At 41.6% G+C, this 8,782-nt stretch overlaps 1 pseudogene across 1 annotated transcript; it reads left to right on the forward strand.

The window, feature by feature from the left end:
- Positions 1–210: 210 nt before the first annotated feature.
- Positions 211–8,303, forward strand: LOC108587715 (DIS3-like exonuclease 1; annotated as a pseudogene). Its single transcript, XR_013525944.1, has 6 exons — positions 211–728; positions 3,354–3,507; positions 3,610–3,785; positions 6,163–6,308; positions 7,616–7,790; positions 7,882–8,303. The product of XR_013525944.1 is annotated as a DIS3-like exonuclease 1 (transcript).
- Positions 8,304–8,782: the final 479 nt, after the last annotated feature.

The raw sequence follows: 8,782 nt of genomic DNA on the forward strand, positions 1-8,782 counted from the left end.
GGCATGGTGGCACACGCCTAGAGTCACAGCTACTCAGGAGGCTGAGGCAGGAGAATCACTTGAACCCAGGAGGCAGAGGTTGCAGTGAGCCAAGATCGCACCACTGCACTCCAGCCTGGGTGACAGAGCAAGACTCTGTCTCAAAAAAAAAAAAAAAATGAATTGAATAGTGATGTTGTCAGTGTTACTGGTTTTACAGGTATGCTGTAAGCATTATGTGGGAATTAGATAAAACCTCTTATGAAATTAAGAAAGTGTGGTATGGCAGAACCATTATTCCATCAGCATACAAACTGTTCTATAAAGCAGCCCAGGAACTACTGGATGGAAACTTCAGCATTGTTGATGATATTCCAGAATTCAGACTTGGATGAGAAGAGCAGACAAGCCAAGCTGGAGGAGTTAGTGTGGGCAGTTGGAAAGCTGACTGACATAGCTCGCCATGTCAGAGCTAAACGAGACGGATGTGGTGCCCTGGAACTAGAAATGGTGGAGGTTCGCGTACAGCTAGATGAGAAAAAGAATATTCACGACCTCATGCCCAAGCAGCCCCTGGAAGTCCATGAGACAGTGGCCGAATGCATGATCCTGGCCAACCACTGGGTGGCCAAGATCTGGGAGAGCTTCTCTCATCAGGCCTTGCTGTGCCAGAACCCTCCTCCACACCAGGAGTTCTTCTCAGAACTCCGGGAATGTACAAAAGCCAAAGGCTTCTTCATAGATACACGGTATTCCTCTTTTGAGGGGGCAGAGGAATGGAGGGGCATGTTGTATATTTATCTTACAGTCGTTCTTCAAATGTGACAGCCAGATCATTGACCTACAAGAGAAAACTTGGCTCTCTTCATTTTTGAAGAGACATTTTTCTCTCTTCATTGATATGTATAGAGACTTTAAACAACTTTATTTAGGCATAATTTTATTTCTTGGTTTTCTGGGTTTTGTGGGAGTTTTTTGTCTCGTGTGGGTTTTTTTGTTTTGTTTTGTTTTTTGAGAGTCTTGCTTTGTCACCCAGGCTGGAGTGCAGTGGTGCAATCCTGGCTCACTGCAACCTCCACCTCCCAGGTTCAAGCGATTCTCCTGCCTCAGCCTCCCAAGTAGCTGGAACTACAGGCACACGCCATGACAGCCAGCTAATATGTTGTTTTGTTGTGTGTGTGTTTTTTTTAAGAAACAGGTTTCATTATGTTGCCCAGGATGGTCTAGAACTCCTGGGCTCAAATGATCCGCCCGCCTCAGCCTCCCACAGTACTGGGATTACACGCATGAGCCACCAACCTCAGCTCAATATACTGTATTTTTTGTAGACAGGGTTTGACCATGCTAGCCAGGCTGGTCTTGAACTCCTGACCTCAAGTGATCCACCTGCCTCAGCCTCCCAAACTGCGAAGATTACAGAAACGAGCCACCACACTGGATGTTTATGCATAATTCTGACCCACTATAACTTTTTTTGAGACAGAGTCTTCCTCTGTCGCCCAGGCTGCAGTGCAGTGGTGCCATCTTGGCTCACTGCAACCTCCGCCTCCTGGGTTCAAGCGACTCTCCTGCCTCAGCCTCCTGAGTAGCTGGTATTACAGGTATGCACCACCATGCCGGCTAATTTTTGTATTTTTAGTAGAGAATGGTTTCACCATGGCCAAGATTTCTCCCAAAGTGCTGGGATTATAGGCATGAGCCACCACACCCGGCCAACCTACTATAATTTGTAATACAGCAGTAGGGAACCTGTTAGTTACCCCTTGATTTAATTTCATCTACCCCTTAAGTTACCAAGTAATCCTATTTATTTCAGCACTTTTTAAATGCAGCATCTTTTTGACAGTATCATAAGATACCATACCAACAGTGTATGTATACCAGCCTCCATTGATTGAGACATTTTTACCCACCATCTCTAGGATAAAATACTTCTTTCATTAAAAACTAAGTATAGGTGGGGTGCAGTGGCTCACGCCTGTAATCCTAGCAATTTAGGAGGCTGGAGCAGGCACATCATTTGAGGTCAGGAGTTCAAGACCAGCCTTGCCTACATGGTGAAACTCCATCTCTACAAAAAATACAAAAATGAGCCAGGCTTGGTGGCAGACTCCTGTAATCCCAACTACTCGGAGGCTTGGGCATGAGAATTGGTTGAACCTGGGAGGCGGAGGTTGAAGTGAGCCAAGATCATGCCACTGCACTCCGGCTTCGGTTAAAAAAAAAAATAGGTACAGTTTTTAAAGTATTGTATTGTCAAGTAACAGGTACTAATTAATATCTTTTATTTGTTTACCAAAATTTACTGTTTTTTTAGCCTGGGCAACATGGTGAGACTCCCAATTCTTCTTTTTTTTTTTTTTTTTGCTTCTGCCTTCAGGTGCCAGTATGTTTGTTTGTTTGGTAGTCACTGGTTGAGCTGTCTGCATGCCCAGCACATGGGCCAAAGGCTTTCAGACACCCTCTTGGTTAATTCTTAATGCTGAGGTGATGGCAGCATCATTCGTATTCACAGATGAGTCAGTTAAGTCTGACGAGATTAAGTCGTTTGCCTATAATTTAACAAAAGTCTGACGAGATTAAGTAGTTTGCCTATAATTTAACAATCAGGAGGTGCAGAGTCAAGATTTGAATCCAAGTCTGTTACACTTGAAAGTGCACATAGTGACGACTTAACACCGTGCCTGTATATTCATCAACATGCTCTATTTCTTCTTTCCCCCTTTTTCCTTAGCCAACCACAATATAGGACTGAATTGTATGTTGTATCATTAGTTTTATTTTTAAATACTTCTATATTTCCTGGTGTTTTAAAATTATTATTTTGAGGCTGGATGCAGTGGCTCCCATCCCGTAACCCCAGCACTTTGAGAGGCCAAAGCAGGAGGATCACTGAAGGCCAGTAGTTTGAGATTAGCAACAAAGTGATACCCTGTCTCTATAAAAAATTATTTTGAGAATAAATAAATAGAATGCTTCCTACATCTTTAAAAAAGAAAAACTAATTTAAGTTTCTTTTACTTGTACACCAAGCCCATTATTTTAACTACATAGAATGTTTAAGGTTAAGGACATAAAGAATTCAATTCAACCGATATTTGATCACATATTATGGCCAAGCACTAACTTAACCTAGTATTAAAATCAGTACATTATTCATTACTATTTTAAAAATTTATTTAAATTCTGACACTCTTGCTTTGTTTAAACCGTAAAGCAAACTAGATTTCTGTAGTTGAAGAGTTGCTTCTGAAATGTGTCCAAAATAAATTTACTGGCAGATGAAAGTATTCAGATGGATGAGCGAAGGGTTCCCCTCAGTTTTGTCTTATAAATTACTGTCTGGGATTAACAGTTTTTCTGTTCTTTGTCAGGTCCAATAAAACACTGGCTGATTCTCCGAATAATGCGAATGGCCCCAACGATCCCATAGTTACAGGCTGCTGCGCTCCAAGGCCAACCAGGGCATGTCCAATGCCCTGTATTTCTTCACCAGAGCCTGCACGGAGGAGGAGTTCCATCATTATGGTGAATCATAATGTGTTCCTATGTGGGGCTGCAACTTTGAGCTAGTTGCTCAAAGTTTAAAAGATTTCTTGTTTATTTTGACATTTTGCTTTCTTTTTGAAGGTCTTGCATTAGATATATATACCCACTTTACTTCTCCAATAAGATATTCAGATATTGTAGTACACTGCTTGTTAATGGCAGCCATTTCAAAAGAAAAGAAAATGAAAATTAAGGGAAATTTGTTCAGCAACAAAGATCTTGAGGAATTATGCGGACATATCAACAAGAGAAACCAAGTAAGAGGGAATTTCCAAATTCTCTTACCTGTCATCTCTTGCTAACAGAGTATCTGCTTCATTGTCTAGTAGAGTGAAGTATCATATATTCTAGCAAATTAAATTCCAGAATTATTCTAACCAGTGCTTTCATTATATTTGCAGATGTTCTCAGGTAACTTTTATGGAATTGGAAGATTTGACAGATTATTGGTTCCCACACCTCAAAAGGTGGAAATATAAAGATTCACTGTAATCCCAGCATTTTGGGAGGCTGAGACAGACATATCACTTGAGGTCAGAAGTTTGAGACAAGCCTGGCCAATATGGTAAAACCCCGACTCTATCAAAACTATAAAAAACTAGCTGGGCGTGGTGGTGTGTGCCTGTAGTCCCAGCTACTCAAAGGGCTGAGGCAGGAGAACCGCTTGAACCCAGGAGGCAGAGGTTGCAGTGAGCCAAGATCGTGCCACTGTATTCCAGCCTGGGTAACAGAGTGAGAATGCATCTTAAAAAAAAAAAAAAAAGATATGGGCTGGGCTCTGTAGCTCACACCTGTAATCCTAGCACTTTGAAGGCTGAGGTGGGTGATCACCTGAGGTCAGGGGTTCAAGACTAGCCTAGCCAACATGGTAAAACCCAATCTCTACTAAAAATACAAAAATTAGCTGGGCATGGTGGCACGTGCCTGTAATCCCAGCTACTCGGGAGGCTGAGGCAGGAGAATCGCTTGAATCCAGGAGGCGGAGGTTGCAGTGAGCCAAGATCGTGCCATTGCACTCCAGACTGGGCACTGAGTGCACAGTGAGACTCTTTCAAAAAACAAGAGAAGATAGGTTACTGCCCACGGCTAACAATTAATGATTCTAGAGAGTGCTTAGATTTTTATTTACAAAAATATCATACCATGCCTGCTGTTTGAAATTTTTTCATGTAACCGAAATGTTATTGATAGCATACCATGTTACATCATTGTTTTGAAGCTGCTTTCTTTTCTATTTCATATTACTAGTTGCTACAAGATTGCCCAGCATAGAACTAGACCACTGGGTAATGCAGGAAATTAGAAACTAAATGTTTAATGTAATTTTCTGCATCCAATGGTATAGTTGTCTGCTGTGCAATATTGTAGCACTAGCCATGTTGGCTACTTAAAATTAGAAGTTTGGTTCCTCAGTCATACTGGCCACATTGCACATACTCAGTGGGCACTTGTGGTTAGTGACTACCTACCTATTGGGCAACACAGGTAGAGGGCATTTCTATCATTGCAGAAAATTCTGTTGGGCAGCACTGTTTTTTTTTTTTTTTTTTTGAGATGGAGTTTCGCTCGTTACCCAGGCTGAAGTGCAATGGCGCGATCTCGGCTCACCGCAACCTCCGCCTCCTGGGTTCAGGCAATTCTCCTGCCTCAGCCTCCCAAGTAGCTGGAACTATAGGTGCGCGCCATCATGCCCAGCTAATTTTTGTGTTTTTAGAGGTGGGGTTTCACCATGTTAACCAGGATGGTCTCAATCTCTTGACCTCGTGATCCACCCGCCTCGGCCTCCCAAAGTGCTGGGATTATAGGCGTGAGCCACCACACCCGGCCTAGCACTGTTCTAAGCAATCCAATTTACAACCATCCTTGTGGATACACTTATACAGACATTTTAAATGATTGCCTGGATAAATTCCTAGAAATGGAATTGCTGAGCTGAAAGATATACATGCACAAATGAAACTTTGAAAGGCCAGCTGCAGTGGCTCATGCCTATAATTCCAGCACTTAGATCACCTGAGGTCAGGAGTTCGAGACCAGTCTGGCCAACAGGTGAAACAATGTTTCTAATAAAAATACAAAAATTAGCCAGGCCTGGTGGTGCACACCTGTAATCCCAGCTACTCGAAAGGCTGAGGCAGGAGAATCACATGAACCCAGGAGGCAGAGGTTGGAGGAAGCCAAGATCACGCCATTGCACTCCAGCCTGGCCTACAGAGTGAGACTCCATCTCAAAAAAAAAAAAAGAAAAAAACTTTTCATACATATTACTAAATTGTTCTCCTTATCAGTAATGCTAATTTATCCATCCACCAATAGGGTTTTGGTATAACAGGCTTGAAAAGAAAGGCAAGTAAGACATGTGTGATACTTTTCCTGTTCCCAAGATGGACATGTCCCAGATTTGCTGACCTCTAATTTCTATAAACTATAAATGGGTTTCATTTTATAAAATAATTCATTGTCTAAGACATTTTGAGGAGATAATACTAGATGGTTAAATTCTCACAAAAAATTACACAAGAGAACAATTTTTCTATTAATAGTTTTACAGAATCTCACCTTTGAATATGAATTTCTTTTCTTCGGGAAATGTCAGAGGAGTATTATAATGCTTTGGAGTTGTCCTTCTTACAGGCAGCACAGCATTCACAGAAGCAGTCTACTGAACTCTTCCAGTGCACGTACTTCAAAGACAAAGACCCTGACACTGAGGAGCGTTGCCTATCTGATGGAGTTATTTATTCAATTCGAACAAATGGTGTGCTTGTATTTATACCAAGGTATGTTACATCCAATGCAATGATGCATACGAAATCATAGTTTAACTAAAAGTGTAGAATACAAACCGTATATTAGATATAATTTATTAAACTATTTAAACAGGCTGGGCTCAGTGGCTCATGCCTGTAATCTCAGCACTTTGGGAGGTCAAGGCAGGCAGATCACAAGATCAGGAGTTCAAGACTAACCTGACCAACATGGTGAAACCCCATCTCTACTAAAAATCCAAAAATTAGCCAGGCGTGGTGGCACATGCCTATAATCCCAGCTACTCAGGAGGCTGAGGCAAGAAAATCACTTGAACCCGGGAGGCAGAAACTGTAGTGAGCTGAGATCACACCACTGTGGCACTCCAGCCTGGGCAATAGAACAAGACTCCATCTCAGAAAAATAAAAAAAACTAAAAAAAAATTTTAAGCAACTTGTTACCATATGTACATAATGTAATGTATAATTCAGAATATAAATGTCAAGATTGGAGGCCAGGTGCAGTGGCTCATGCCAGTAATCCCAGCACTTTGGGAGGCCGAGGTGGGTGGATCACCTGAGGTCAGGAGTTCAAGACCAGCCTGGCCAACATGGAGAAACCCCATCTCTACTAAAAATACAAGTTAGCCAAGCATGGTGGTGTATGCCTATAATCCCAGCTAGTTGGGAGGCTGAGGCTGGAGAATTGCTTGAACCCAGGAAGCAGAGGTTGCAGTGAGCCAAGATTGTGCCACTGCACTCCAGCCTGGGTGACAAAGCAAGACTCTGTCTCAAAAAAAAAAGTGAAGATTGGAATACATATATATATTCATCTATATCCATTTTAGGGTCTTTCTAATCCAGCAAAACACTTTGTTTCCAACTGCTAAGGTAAAATAAATTCTTGGAAAAGTGATTTGTTTTTAATGTAGGAGAAAAACTAGTATTCTAGATAAGCATATAAGATCTGTGTACAGCCAGGCACGGTGGCTCACACCTGTAATCCCAGCACTTTGGGAGGCCAGGGTGGGCGGATCACGAGGTCAAGAGATGGAGACCATCCTGGCCAACATGATGAAACCCCGTCTCTACTAAACTACAAAAAAAAAATGAGCTGGGTGTGGTGACGCACACCTGTAGTCCCAGCTCCTCGGGAAGGCTAGGGCAGGAGAATTATTTAAACCTGGGAGGGAGAGGTTCCAGTGAGCCAAAATTGCACCACTGCACTCCAGCCTGGCGCCTGGCAACAAAACAAGACTCTGTCTCAAAAAAAAAAAAAAAAAAGATCTGTGTACTAAGAATACATTGTCTCTGGATTTATATTCTGGCCAAAATATAGGTTTGGGATTAAAGGTGCTGCTTATCTAAAAACTAAAAATGGTTTAGTCATCTCATGTGGCCCAGACAGCTGTTCTAAATGGAAACCAGGATCCCTTCAACGATTTCAAAACAAAATTACCTCTACTACAACAGATGGGGAATCTGTTACATTCCATTTGTTTGACCATGTAACCGTAAGTCTTTATTTCTATAAAGTATTATTAATATTTTAAATGTAAAGAACAAATAGTATGATTTAGTAATGTATTTTCTTCTCTATGCTAGGTAAGAATATCTATACAGGTCTCACGCTGCCATTCTGATACCATCAGACTTGAAATAATAAGTAACAACCATACAAGATCCCAAATACAGAACTTTTTCACCAGAGTTCCCCCTTGCTGAAGAGTGAGTTAGTGAAAGAAGCAACTAAATCTGTGGAAGAAGCTCAGCTTGCCCAAGAAGTCAAAGTGTAAACATCATTCAGGAAGAATATCAAGAATATTGCCAAACAAAGGGAAGGAGCCTAACACACTTCTAGAGGAGATAAAGGACCTAGCTCTCCTGGATGTTTCAAACAATTATGGAATATGAAAGACTCTTACTTCACTAGGAGCTGTCACATGTGAATGTTTTACAGTCTTTTCAAACCTGACATTTAATGTGTGTCACTCTAGTCGATCAGGACTGGGTAGCTATTTCACATACATGTAAAATGTTCTCATTCATTAAACTTGCATTAAATGAAGTATAATTAGGGCACTTTGTTAACTGAGTTTTCAGTAATGAGTGGACAGTAAGTGGTGGCTCTGCAGCTTGCTGGCCCCTTTTTAATAATTTTAATAAACCCAAAATTATTGGTTATCTTGTCTCAAATCCGTTCAAATTTTTGATTTATTTTTCCAGTAATTATGAATCCATTAGGGTCATAGGACAAATGGATTTTTACATCTGTCTCGTAATTTTCAGTCACTTTCAGATAGTAAGACTTAGTTCTGAGTCCACCTCTCCACTTAACTCCTGTTTCCTATTTGACTCAACCCTTCCCTGCTGTCTCCAGTACTAGCTGGGAATAGGACACAGGGTGGGTGGTAGGGTGTGCAGGGAAAGTGCTACATCACAGGCCTCTCTTCCCACCCTCCCACTTGGATGAGGTGCACTGACCTTCCCCTTGTTGGGAACATGC

This window comes from Callithrix jacchus, chromosome 1, assembly GCF_049354715.1.
Source record: "Callithrix jacchus isolate 240 chromosome 1, calJac240_pri, whole genome shotgun sequence".
NCBI lineage: Eukaryota > Metazoa > Chordata > Mammalia > Primates > Cebidae > Callithrix > Callithrix jacchus.